This window comes from Meles meles, chromosome 5, assembly GCF_922984935.1.
Source record: "Meles meles chromosome 5, mMelMel3.1 paternal haplotype, whole genome shotgun sequence".
NCBI classification, from domain to species: Eukaryota; Metazoa; Chordata; class Mammalia; order Carnivora; family Mustelidae; genus Meles; species Meles meles.
The window spans coordinates 12,418,592-12,433,014 of record NC_060070.1 but is presented as its reverse complement, the minus strand read 5'-3'; the positions used below and the strand labels follow the sequence as shown (position 1 = coordinate 12,433,014).

General features: G+C 45.4%; 1 protein-coding gene across 2 annotated transcripts in view; it reads left to right on the top strand.

Moving 5' to 3' along the window:
• The window catches only part of TIAM2 (TIAM Rac1 associated GEF 2), a 109,084-nt gene that overhangs the window by 52,009 nt on the left and 42,652 nt on the right, over window positions 1-14,423 (top strand). The gene's annotated exons all lie outside the window — the stretch shown is intronic.

Sequence of the window (14,423 nt, the reverse complement as noted above, 5' to 3'; positions counted from 1 at the left end):
GCCCAGGTGGTTGGGTGTCCAGCTCTTGGTTTCGGCTCAGGTCATGATCTTGGGGTCGTGAGATGGAGCCCTGTGTTGGGGTCTGTGCTTGGCGCAGAGTCGCTCTCCCTCTCTCCCGGCCCTTCTCCCCACTTACACAGACATACTCTCTCTCTAAAATAAATAAAATCTTTTTAAAAAATTAACATAAAGTATTATTTGCTTCAGGGGTACAGTAAGTAAATAAAATCTTTAAAAAAATGTAAACCAAAAAATTTAAAAAATATTTATTAAAATTTATTTTAATGTAAAAATGACGATGAACTAGTCTAATGAACTAGTTCTCCAAAAAAAAAAAAAAAAAGTCAGTGAGAATAGCATTGTTTTACATTTTTGTAATCTCTTCAGTGTGTGTCTTAGTAGAAGACAGCTGGGTTTTATGTCAGCATCTGCGTTCAGCCTATTGCAAATGCTTGTTTTTGTGAAAGTGATTTGAAGAAAATTCATCCTCACACAGATAATATAGTTGGCAAAGGGAGGAGTATTTTAATGATCTTTCAAATAATTGTGGATATCCTTCTTTACTATTACACCAAAACTCAACAAGTGGTAGTTCCTTCAACGTGAGTTGCATGTGGGTTCTGAAACACTGTTTGTAGACCTTCCTACTTGCTCCGATTAAAGTCCATTGGCCTGTCGTACACTTTGAATGGATCTTTTAGTCATGTGATTTTGTAATGTGCTGTGGTTATTTGGAAAATATTAGGTTGCTGGGTTATGCCAATCTTTCAAATATGGATGTTTCATTATGCAACATTAAAATCACATTCATTAATATCTTCACCAGTTTCATGTGGAAAAGTCTTGATGTTTTGGGAAGCTATGAAGCTCACAATGGTACACACACATTTTCTAGGATTTGAATTTTTGCCAGAAAGTTTGAATTATATCTACAATACTGTCCATTTTTTTCCTTGGAAGTGACAGGCTCACTTCGTTCATTTTATGTTTTCGTTTAAAAAAAAAAATTTAAGTAGGCTCTATGCCCACTGTGGGACTTGAGCTCATGACCCTGAGATCAAGAGTTGCATGCTTTACCAACTGAGCCACCCAAGTACCCCACACTTTGTCCATTTTAAAGAAAATATTTTGTCAATTTTTTTTGAGTAAAAATTGTTTTGTGGGGAAAAAAGAAGTTAGCTTGCAACACAATGGTGTAAGTGCGTTTTCTTGCAACAACCATTGCATAAGAGCTGTATGGATCCTTCTCAACCATGTTCGCAAGGGCTGAGTTTAGTAGAGTCAGCCGTTTTCGCTGCTTCACCGAGGACGTTGTTAGTGCATGCCGGCACGTTCTCGATGGCACTGTGCGGTGATGGAGTCAGCAGTGACTAGGACGGTCGGTGCCGCTGCTCTGATGTGTGCGACGTCACGAACGGATCTACCCATGACTGCCTTGCACCACCACGGCGGGTGTCCTCAGAGCGAAAATGGCCCATGACATCTAGCATTATTATTGAAAATACTTTTGAACTTGTAGGCCATTTGAGAGGGTCCCAGTGGCCCCTGAAGTCGACAGACCGCACTCTGAGAAGGGCCGTGACGGTATAGGGTCAGCGAGAATGTGTGTTCCACGTTCTCAGGGCCACCTCTGAGGGACAGTCTCACTTGCGTTAAACCCTGAAGAAAGCAGAGTGCCTTCTGGGCACAGAGAAGTTGTGGAGGGTCCAGGGTCAGGGTCTTGCTGAGGGGAGATGTGTGTGAGTAATCCAGGGTTTTTGAAAGGTAAGGTGCAGACGGGGGAGATGGAGAAGATAAGGCTGGACTGGTGAGCAAGGGCCAGGTCACAAAGGGTCTCGTGTGCCAGGCGGGGAAGCCAGGTGGCGAGGAGCCGAGGGGGAGGGGACCTGAAGCTGCTGATCCACCCCCCCCCCCCGAAGTGATACAGTTGTGGGCCAGGCTGGGATGGGGGGGGGGTGCTGTGGTGCGGGCACATCCCTGAGCTCTCACCAGAGCCCTGAGGTTGGGCAGGGCAACTGTCCTTCCTCAGCATAGGGTCTCTTTTTGCTTTATCACAAGTAAGTCACCAGACACATCGGTGGGGCCATTCAATAAAGATTTGCTCAAATGTAGGCATGAATGAATCAAGGATATGGGAATGACAAGCTTAAGCTTTTAAAAAGAATTAAAAAAAAAACCCTCCATGGTCTTGTGTTTCCGATATTAACTTTATTTTTCAAAAAGATGCTAATGCTTACCTCGTATCTAAAATGTGGTTTGCTTCAAATATAAAAGGTACAGCTTATGGCTAAGAAGGGAATCATGGCTTTGTTTAGGAGGCTGAATTTATGGCGCGTTAAAGAAATTTGACTTTGAGAATTCTTTTTTCCATGAAGTTGGCAAATGAACTATGAAGCTTAATTTTGATTCTTAATCCTGAACTGAACCCCTGAAGTTGTCTATGACGTGAGACAGGCCATGTTCTTACCTGCCCCCTGCCCCAGCCCCGACGGTGAGTACTCCTTACCCATGAAGAGTGCCTGAGGCCAAGCAGAGAGACTAGGGGATCTCTCTCTTTCTCTCTCTTTTTTTACTTTAATTTACTCATTAAACAAATATTTAGTGGCTGCCTGTTCCGCACGAGGCACTGTTTTTAGAAGTGCTGGAGATAGAGCAGTGAACACGACAGGTCAAAACTCCCTGAACACATGGGCCTTACATTTCAGTGCATGGAAATCCATTTAAGCAATAAACATAATAAGGAAATAATAGAGCATGCCAGCAGGTGATAAGTGTGACGGAAGACAAGTGCACCTGGGCAGGAGGGACCAGGGGTGGAGCCGGGTGCAGCTGGCCGTTGTAACTAGGGCAGCAGCACTGTGGGTAAGACCGAGGCATTGGTGTAAGCTTGGAGATGAGGCATGGAGCCTTGCGGACAGCCCGGCAGAGGGAACAGCCGCAGGTGCCCTGAGATGGGGATGTAAGTGGCGTGTGTCAGGACCAGCAAAGAGCCCTGCGTGCCTGGGGGAGAGCGAGGGGCTGGGGACCAATGGGAGGTGAGGCCCAGGAGGACACGTGAGGCAGCATCAGGAGGACTGGATAAGGCAGTTCCAGGTCTGCAGAAAATGAGGCACCGTCCCATGTTTTGGAGCAGAGAAGTGACGTGATCTGACTGCGGTTTTCAAAGGATCACCAACTGCTGACAAGAGGCTGTAGGAGGCCGAGGGTGCGTTGAGGCTTCTGAAGTGGGGCACGATGGTGCCTTTGCCTTCTGTGGTAGCTGGGGGGTGTACAGCCCACAGAGCTTGCTCAGAGATCGGGTGTTGGGTGTCAGGGAAGGAGAGCAGGCAAGGATGACTCCGAGGTTTGGCTTTGAGGAGCTGTAGGAAGGAATTGCCATCATCTGAGATGGGGAAGCTGTCGATGGAGTAGTTTTGCGGGAAGACCAGGAGTTGACTTTGGAAGACCTTGTGTTAAGCCTCTATGTTTATAGCGAATATTCCACCTGCTTCCAAAATGGTTTTAAAATTACTTATACTGAAAGCCCATACATAATCCACAAAACTCATCACAATTAACAACGCAAAGGGACCCCTGGGTGGCTCAGTTGGTTAAGCTGCTGCCTTTGGCTCAGGTCATGATCCCGGGGTCCTGGGATCATGTCCCATGTCGGGCTCCTTGCTCAGCGGGGAGCCTGTTTCTCTCTCTGCCTTTGCCTGCCACTCTGCCTGCTTGTGCTCGCTCTCTCTCTGGCAGGTAAATAAATAAAATCTTAAAAAAAAATTAAAGGGAAGGGAAGGAGATTTGAATGACAACTTGCCTACTTGAAAGGTTTTCACTCCCAGTATATGGGCAAAAACATCTTTATGAGAAAATGATGATGTTTGAAATAGTGTAACAAATTAATTCCTTTCATTTCAGTCAATTGAGTTATGATTTATTGCATCTTATACATTTATTTCTGATTCTCCAGTTCTCAGCTCTGATGATCTATTTATAAATTATTCCCATATGAACTCCACCCCCCCCCTTTTTTTTTTGAGAGAATGAGAGAGAAAGAAAGAGAGCATGCATGTGCACTGAAGCTGGGGGAGAGGAAGAGGCAGAGGGAGAGAAAATCTCACGCAGCTTCCATTCCCAGAGCAGAGCCCAATGGGGGACTCGATCTCATGACCCTGAGATCATGTCCTGACCTAAACTTAAGACGACTGAGCCACCCAGGTGCCCCATATAAATCCTTTTTTCCTTCCCTCTCCTTTTGTCATTAACATCTTTAACGTGTTATGGGAAGCTGTGACCAAATTCAAATTATTCAGTTTTATTACTTGCTAATTGCTCTGGGAGAATTCATTTGCAAAGAGACATACGAAATTGTTCACAAAATTAGTTTGTGTCTTTTGTGCAGATCCCTGGCCGGCTGCCCCTGGAAAATGGGCACAGTCCCACGTGACACAGTGTACAGAATCCCTCTTCCTCCCAAATCTCCCAACAGTCTTCCTACAGAATCTGGAATTTCCAGGGACGTCCTTAGAAGCTTCTAAGCTTGCTATTCTCAGCTTTTCTACCTTTACCTTCCCAACACTAATTACTCCGAAATTGCCATTTGTGAGTTGATTCTGACTTTAATGTTTTGGTTGATGAATGACCACATCACACTTCTGTGAAGCTGAGGCATCTTTGCACGGTGGTGTTAGCAGAATTATTTGGATGTCTGCTGAATTGTGTCATTATTATGTCCCAAAAACAGTCAAGGAGAAAAGGCTGAGAAATGTTGATAAGAAGCCTAGGTTTCATAAGCTTAATTCATATGACCCCAAAATGCCAGTCATCATGTATGCACCGGCCAGCGAGCCTGTAGCCCCGTGTGGATGTTCTTTGATCTCCAGTAGGCCAGTATGTGTTCAGTGAGGAAGGAGAGGGAGAAGATTCAGGTTATGTGTCAAGTGACTATAAGTAGACCTTTTATAATTTGTTTGGATCCCTGGGAACAGAAGTCTGCACAGAATTTATAAACTCAATTTGCAGACTTTGGGATTATGGTCTGTGAGAAGTACGGCTGCCTCCATGTCACCTCGAGGGCATCTTGGACTCTGCGTCTTTTGAACTCTGAAAGCATTTTGCCTCTAAATCTGATAAGGAAGTTAAGATTTATTGCCTTGCAGTATTACTGTGAACTTATCATAATTTACCTACTAGACTGAAAGATCTCTTGAGGAAAGAGACCTTGAGGTGCTTGGGTGGCTTAGTTGGTTAAGCGTCTGCCTCTGGCTCAGATCATGATTCCCGAGTCCTGGGATCAAGTCCCATGTCCGGCTCCCTGCTCAGTGGGGAGTCTGTTTCTCCCTTGCCCTCTGCCACTCCCCACCCTCTTTGGCCTATCTGTCTCTCTCTTTCTCAAATAAAATCTTAACAAAAAACCAGGGGCCTTGAGGAATACTTAAGTTTTTTTTTGTTTTGTTTTGTTTTTAAGATTTATTTGTTAGAGCATGAGAGCACAACAGTGGGGAGAGGCAGAGGGAGAAGGAGAGGGACAAGCAGATTCTGCACTGAACGCAGAGCCCAATGTGGGACTTGATCCCATGATCCTGTGGTCATGAGCTGAGCCAAAATGAAGAGTCCGATGCTTAATGGACTGAGCCACCCAGGCATCCCGAGGAATACCAAGATTTTTAAGACTGGGCAGCCTAGTGCCGTTCTTGGGAATAGCACGTGTTCCTTCAAGTATCATATTAAGTGAAAGGGTGGTTCATAGGAGTCTCTTAATGTGAAGTTAAGGTGGTGTTCCTGAGAGTGGATTCTGGGGGATAAAAAACTTTTGATCTTGATGAAGTCCAAAAGTTCATTTTCGCTTTTGTTTCCTTTGCCTTTGGGGACATGTCTTGAAAGAAGTTGCTGTGGCCGATGTCGAAGAGGTTGCAGCCTGTGTTCTCCTCTAGGATTCTGATGGATTCCTGCCTCACGTTGAGTTCTTTTATCCATTTCGAGTTTATCTTTGTGTCTGGTGTAAGAGAATGGTCGAGTTTCATTCTTCTACGCATAGCTGTCCAATTTTCCCAGCACCATTTATTGAAGAGACTGTCTTTTCTCCACTGTATATTTTTTCCTGCTTTGTCAAAGATTATTTGACCATACAGTTGAGGGTCCATATCTGGGCTCTCCACTCTGTTCCACTGGTCTATGTGTCTGTTTTTGTGCCAGTACCATGCTGTCTTGGTGATCACAGCTTTGTAGTAAAGCTTGAAATCAGGCAGAGTGATACCCCCGGTTTTGTTTTTCAACATTTCCTTGGCAATTCGGGGTCTCTTCTGGTTCCATACAAATTTTAGGATTGTTTGTTCCAGCTCTTTGAAAAATGCCAGGATGATCGGGATGACATTGAAAGTACAGATTGCTCTAGGCAGTATAGACATTTTAACAATGTTTATTCTTCCGATCCAAGAGCATGGAATGGTCTTCCATCTTTTTGTGTCTTCTTCAGTTTCTGTCATGAGTGTTCTGTAGTTCTCAAGTACAGATCCTTTACCTCTTTGGTTAGGTTTATTCCCAGGTATCTATCGTTCTTGGTGCTATAGTAAATGGAATCGATTCTCTAATTTCCCTTTCTGTATTTTCATTGTTAGTGTATAAGAAAGCAACTGATTTCTGTACATTGACTTTGTATCCTGCCACATTACTGAATTGCTGTAGGAGTTCTAGTAGTTTGGGGGTGGAGTCTTTTGAGTTTTCCATATAAAGTATCATGTCATCTACGAAGAGAGAGAGTTTGACTTCTTCTTTGCCAATTTGGATACCTTTTATTTCTCTTTGTTGTCTGATTGCTGTTTCTAGGACTTCTAGTACTATGTTGAAGAAGAGTGGCTAGAGTAGACATCCTCGTTGTGTTCCTGATCTCAACGGGAAGGCTGTAAGCTTTTTCCATTGAGGATGATGTTCACTGTGGGTTTTTCATAGATAGATTTTTATGAAGTCGAGGAATGTTCCCTCTGTCCCTATACTTTGAATTGTTTTAATCAGGAATGGATGCTGTATCTTGTCAAATGCTTTTTCTGCATCAATTGAGAGGACCATGTGGTTCTTCTCTCTCCTCTTATTGATTTGTTCTATCACACTGATTTGCGAATGTTGAGCCACCCTTGCGTCCCACGGATAAACCCCACCTGGCCACGGTGGATAATCTTTTTAAGGTACTGTTGGATCAGAATCCTGGAGCACACCTAGAAGCTTCCCAATTTTCTTCTTTATAAATCTGACTACTGGGGACTTGTGCTGAGACTTTCTCAGAGCTGAAGACTGCGCATCTGCACACGTGTGTGTGTAGGGGTGCTTCTGGGATGGCCCAGGATGCTGCCTGCCAAACCATAGGCCCAGCTCCAGCCAGTGACTGCTCATCCTAGAACAGCTCACATCCCAGTCAGTGCTGCTCTGTAACTTCCATGGGCTGATTGGTGCCTGCGACATGGGATGCTTTTGGCAGATAAAAACCAAAACCGCAACTAAAAAGGAACAGTCTGTATTACCCACTGTCGGTCAGTGCTGATAGTGAGAAGTGTTTGAAGTTTAATTTGAGGGTGGTAACATTTATACCGGCCTGGATGTGCAAGAAAGGGGTCTGGATTCTAGCTCCCGCTGTGCCTGACCTTGGGTACATTACTCTGACTCCTGTTTCCTCAGCTCTGGAAATGAAGGATCTGACTAAACAGTTTAGCTTTTTATTTTTCCTCTGAAATTCAGTTATTTAATAGGCTTAAAGCACTAATGGTAAGGACTATGTGCCTTTCGTACAAAAGTTCGCAAAGTGAAAAGAGCAAAGTAATGGATGAAGCGTTCATTTTTGGTTTTGCGACAAATCTCATTACCCCTTTAAATAGCATCAGGTCTTGACTGCTGCAGAGAAGGTGTTTGTTAAAGCTTCGTAATGATAGGCTGAGTCAAATCTAAAGATCACAAAGAACCTTAAAGACATTAATTACCCCTTACATCACAGGATGGAGCAGAGATGTGTTATTATCATTTTACTTTCACAGCTGGGTAAATCAAGGCACAGAGACACATTAAATTGCTGGTAACTTGGACAGGGTCATGGTCAGTGGTAGAGAGGGAGAGAACTGTAGCTTCTGGCTTCTTCCTCCAGGTACGGAAAATGTCTGGATTTTACTTACTTTCTTCCTTTTAAATATTTGTTAACATCTGTAGAGTGCAACCCATTGAGGATATGCCTCTGCAGTAAAACGAATTCAGATGTGGGGTGCCTGGGTGGCTCATTCGGTTGGGCATCAGACTCTTGGTTTTGGTTCAAGTCATGATCCCCACCTCCAGCTTTGTGCTCAGTGGGGAGTCAGCTTGAGATTCTCTCTCTCCCTCCCTCTGCACCCTCCCACCCTTCGGCTCATGCATGTGTGCTCTCTCTCAAATAAGTCTTAAAAAAAGAAACAAAAGAAAACAAATTTAGATCTAACTGGATTGATAATGGGCTCTGTCTTCCCTGGGTTCTTATCTGGAGGCTGGGGATGGTGATTGGTAGCCGATCACCTTCTGATTGGGGCTTTCTCAGTTCAGGGGAAGATCTGTTGTTGAGAAATAATTTTACTGTCATCATTCTTACGCCATTTTTGGATATTTTTGATATTTCACACTGATTTTTGTTAACCTTGCGTAACATGACCGTACATTTTGTGTGATTTGGTTCTTTGGAATCACCTTATGGTGGACTTGAACTCTGATGTCTTTCCTGTAAGAGCCACACGAACATTCTTACCTTCGGTTTTAAGAAATAAATATAATTCATGTACCATAAACTTTACCTTTCGAGTGTTCAAATCAGTGGTTTTCAGTATATTCGTGGAGCTGTGCAGCCATTACCACTGTCTGGTTCCAGAATGTATTCTTCAGCTCTAGAAGATAGTGTGTGCCCAGCAGCTGTCACCTCCCCGCTGCCCCTACCCCCAGTCTCCAACAGCCGCTAATCTAGTCTCCGTTTCTGTGGATGTCCCTGTCCTGGATGTTGCACATGAATCATAGGCCATGTAGCCTATTGCCTGACCGCTCCCAGTTAGCATCATGTTTCCTAGGTTCATGCGTGTTGTGGCAGACATCAGTCATGGACTCCTCTTCATGGCTACGTGAGACTCCATTCTGCCCTCTTTCAGTCCTGCCCAGCATTAGCCTTCCTGGAAAGTGTTACCCCGGTGTGCTTTCTCCTGTAGCACCCCTCCCCTGACACAGAACCTGTGTGTGCTCCTGTTTTAGGTTTCCTCTCAGGGTCATAAATCATCTAAGTTTTTGTAGGGGTTTTGAACTTCAATTCTGAAACTTTGTTAAAGTTCTTAAGTGTCTGAAATACAGTATTGTCTCTTCTGTGCCCCCACATGTTAATGAAGTGTGTGTTACCTGGGCTTCTTCCAGCTCTGGTGCAGACCAGTTTCTACTACGTCCGAAACCTTGGCTGGAGATCCCTTTGACCATTGACTTGTTTCATCAGGGATCTGGTAAGGGAGGCCCTTTGCCTTCTTTCTTTGGGCTAAGTGCACACCTCTGCCACAACCATAGCCCGTCTGGAAGACGAGAATTCCCTTCTCCCTGCTTCTCAGAAGGCCTCTTCTCTTTTATGTTGTAATCAGCCCAGTGGTGGCCTGCAGCCCATTCCTCCCCTGAGAACACCCGCCATCTTCCTCTTCCTCTGAAGGTTCTTTCAGATGCCGAGGATAGTTATCACAAGATAATTGACTCAAATCATGGCAGCCTGCCGGTAAGAAACCTTTACTACCAGTCTTTGCTTCTCTCTGTTTGTCACCAGAGAGCTTGCATTGTCGGGAACATCACCAATTGGAATGTGACCTCCAGTGAAACGGATTTGGAAGATTTGTGAAATTTACATTTCTCTGGCACGGTATTTCTGCTGTGATAGAATATACTTCTCAGCAAGCTTAACGGTGACATTCAGACAGATGCCTTGATTTTTCTTGATGCAAGAATAGTAACAATAATGAAATGAAGAGTCCTGGATATCTTCAGAAAAGTTGATCGGTTTTTATCAGAAGTATGTGGTATCAGTGGGTGATGTCTTTGTTAATGTAATAGGACTTGACCGGTCTTTGTATGCGGTCAACTCAAGAGTTACTGTATCTCTCGTTGAACAGTCCATCTATTTATTTTCATTCTGTTTCAGTGACCAATGATGAGTAATATTTGCCTAGATCACAGAGTATAGCAAATGCCATTAATGAAAGGTGTCAAATCACTGCGTCTTACACAAAAAGAATGAGCAAGATGTAGGGGAATCTGAGTTAATTCAAAATAATGCTATACAAGGTCTGCACATTTAACCTTAAAAGTTGAGAGATTTTAAGCTTTTATGTGCAGATAACTCAGTGTTCGGCGTGCTCTTGGCACTATGATGAACCGTGTGTGGTGGTTACTAATGCAGAATTTTACCACAGTGGGTGAAGCTTGGAGAACTGAAAAAAATAATGTGATTTAGTATCCACAGAATGCTGTGTCCTTCCACTGGCAGCATTGATTTACTAAAATCTTTATCTTTCCTTAAAATTGCACTTTTTTAAAGAACAAAAGATGCATGAGGTGAAGGAGTTCAGTTGGATAATTTCTAAGACTCTTTTTAGGTCTAAAATTTATAGATTCTCTACAGGCTGTTCATTTATGGAATTACAGAATAGAAATTCTGAGAAATTAAACAGAAATTGAATAAATCGAGTAGATTAAGAATATAAATCCCACAAACCATGTTCTCTCAATATAAGTAGATAAAAAATTATTAAAAGTCAAAGATGTACACCTCTAATGCCACAGGGGAGTATGTCGTTGAAAACCTAATGAAACCATTTATTATTTACTTGTAAATTTTTTGAAATTATCATTTAGATTTTTTTCTTCAGTCGTCCTCATAGAAAATCATCGTTCTATAGTTTACACCTCAGAGGGGAGCCTGCGGGTTAATGATTAATCAACTAAAACATTTTTTTGAGCCTAAGATGAGAGTCCCAATTAAATAGCCTACATTATTTATCTGAACACTATCTTTTTAACTGCCCTCTTTATTAGCATATTTCACTTTTCTTCAGGAAGCGAGGGAGCTAATGTTCGCATTGCACCTGCTCTTGGCTCTGGGTTTGTGGTGCATTTTGCCTCCTCTGATGTCACTAACCTTCACGGAGGTGGAGTTGTAGACCAGCTACGGAGAGAGAGGCAGGGGTGGTTCTGCATGGGGCCGGGTGGGGGTGGGGGGGGGCCTGCCCTCCAGTGATGTTTTGGAAGTTCATGTGTTTGTTTTGGTTTTCATAATAAATTGGAGAAATTCAGCACTTAGTGTTCCGGGACATGGTTGCTGGATGTCCTGCATGTCCAAGTTCATTTCTCACAGTGCAGGGTTGTTCCACTGGACTTTCACTTAGGTGAAAAACATGTGTAATTATCTGAGCCAAGAACTGGCTTCATTTTGCAAATGAACACAAATTATTTTTTCCCCCCATAGCTACAGGCTACTTTGAATTTTCTAGGAAAGCAGCAGGCCAGTAAACCAAGGGAAGTTTGTGCTTTATTTTGCTCAGGGCTTTGTCAGAAGATTTTGGCCATTTAGAATCATTGATGGCAGCGCCCCAAATGCATTTGAATCCACACCAAGACCCCTGGCCCGGGTCTGTGATGACACTGAGACGCTGAGTGTGATTCTTTGCAGTGCACATGTTGAACGGGCTTCTACAGTAGATGCAGCCAGGCATTTGCATATCGAAACCCACATTTTTAAACGTTGCAAATTACTTTCATTTTTCTCCTTGTGTTACTTGTAGGGCATTATATTGCTTCTTGTGAAACTGTGTATGAATTTTGTTTCAGAATAGTTGAAAAGGGGGGCTTTGGATGTGGTGATATTGAAAGTCTGTACTATAGTGTTGCTTTGAAGCATGAAAAGCATAGCTTAAAAATCATTCTCCTGGGGCTGGCTGGCTCTGTCGGAACAGCGTGCGACTCTTGATCTTGGGGTCGTGGATTCGAGCCCCATGTTGTGTGTAGAGATTACTTAAGTAAACTTAAAAGAAAATAATTTCCATTCTCACTGCCTCTCCTTTTAGTGTACTTCGCATGAGTCCAACCCACAGACTGCAGTTATCCCCAATGCTATGACTGTCACCATCCATTTCCCAAAAAGGTCTTCAGGTCGCTAGCTCATAGGGGAAAACATTCTAGTTTCTTCTTCTGGGCCTCGGGGTTTGATACCATCTTGCGGCTTTAACTCCATCCCTCAGATAGTTGCTGTTTCTGAGAATGCAGGAGGTCTTCCCAGACTTGGCCCGAGGGGGTTCTGGATCTCTCTGGAGGCCTCTCCTCTGTACGGGCAGAGCGCCTTGTCTACCCTCCTCACAGGCAGCAGCTGCCCGCTGTCTTGGGCTCTGCTGGAGGCCAGCTGGGTGGCTGGCCAGGGACTGGGAAGAACTTCTTGCCTTCTCCTTGGAACCTGGTTGAGTGAGGAGGAGGAGGAGGATGTGGCCAGCCAAACCAGGCTTGGGTAAAGGCCCCGCTCTGGGAGCTCTGTGTTCGCTGTGGCTACCCGCTGAGCAGACCCAGAGCTCCTGCAAACGAGCGGCAGGCAGCAGACCGGCAGGGTTACCAACGTGCACCCAAGCCCTTCCCAGACTTCCCAGTTGCCCCCCATTCCCAGAGGGTTCCCCTGCACCGGCATATCCACGTTAGCACCCGCGTAGCCCGGAGCTTCTTACGGGATGGGGACGAATAAATGGCAGAGCCCGGGCGCCGCATATTAGCTGTGCTAAGTTGGATTCGGGAGCGCCGTCAGCGTAAACTTGAATTCACACTACCGGCTGCGTGGGCGAGGCAACCTGAACGTTAGTGTTTCCTGATGTTTCTGTTTTTAAGTGGAGCCCCAGGATGTCACTTGAACACAGGTTTATCTCTTTTGTCGTAAAGGATTGGGGATTGCGGTGGCTTGGCTGACAGTGGTATCAGCCTGTATTGACGCCTAGGACAGGAGGACACTGAAGTACGAGGCGTCTCCTACCTGGAGCCTCCCGTGTCCCTGGTCATCTGCGGGGGAGCTGTGGGAGGGCGGGGGGCATCGCCTTCCAGGAGCACCTGCCTCGTGTGCCGTCACTCTTGAAATAGGTTTGTTTTTGAAGGAGAGAGATGGCTGAGCCTGGTCTCAGGTGCAGCCCCTGACCTAGTACCTGGTCCCTAGTGGGTGTGCCACGCTCAGCACCTGCCTGACCGGGGGCTGTGTGGACAGGGTGAGCAAGGCCACGTGTGGGAGCTCTGTCAGGCCACCCGCCGAGTAGAGGCTCGGGCTGGCCAAGGGCCGTGTCTCAGGGGCTGCACCTCACCCCGAGTTGTTAATTTCCACCGTGAGTGAGATGAGAGACACACGGGGGTGTATTTACCCGATGCAAATCGATACCTTGACCCGGACTTTTATTTTTCATCTTTTACAATCATATTGGCCTAAGGTTTCTGGAGTGAGTCAGTTTCCTTACCAGAGCCCGCCGTGCACCGGCTGGGTGGGAAGCGCGTGCTTAGGGCTCTCCCAGTTGGAAAAGTGCCCTGGCTCGTGTCCTGGTGCATATGACCATTCCGGGAGGCCATCCCAAGGTGAGAGGCCAGCTTTTTTGTTGGCAGCGGAAGGACAGATGGACTCCCGTCAGCCGCCGGTGCTCAGGATGTGGGCAGAGTGTAAGCGGGGCTTGATGTGGGCTTCCACACCCGGGACAGGACATCCGTGCAGTCCCTGTTTAAAACCGCTTTGTAAGTCAGCATTCAAATCTCACTGGCCTATACGTTCTTCTCTTTTTTTTCTTTTTCTTTCTTTCTTTTTTTGAAGAGCTAATCTGCTCTTCTCCAAGGGCCTACTTTATTCTCCTTTCTCTTCTAGAATCCTACAGGCACACTCCTTTCTTTGGGGCTACAGGTCCTGGTGAAATTTGAGGCTCCCGGAGCTGGGGTCAGAAGCTGGGGCCCCTCAAGCTTGGCTTCCCTGGTGCTTTGTCGTGTCTAGGACAGCGTTGTGCATTGCTAGTGGGTTGGACAAGGAGTCCTCGGCTGTGGAGACTCTGTCTGTGCCCAGATACCATTCCGCCTCTGTGAAATTGGGTGGCGGAAGAGCTCTGAGATTTCCTTTCTGGCAGAACTCAGGAACTGTCCAGAACCACTTATGCCTCTCAGATCCCTGGGGCCGGCAAAGTGGGAGCTGGTTCCGAGAGCCATCCTGTCCAAGCTCATGTCTCCAGGACATGATCTAAGCTGCACCCAAAGTCTCTCTAAAGTTCAAGGGGGTAGCAAAGGTGATGGGGCCTTCCCGAAGCGTAGCAAAGCCTTGTTTCCTGGAGTGGGCGGGGCTTTGACCCAGAAAGGAGAGTCTGAGTCATCCCAGGTAAATATTCTGCCTTTGTAAGAGTTAAAAAGTTTGGGGAGTTTTCAGTGTT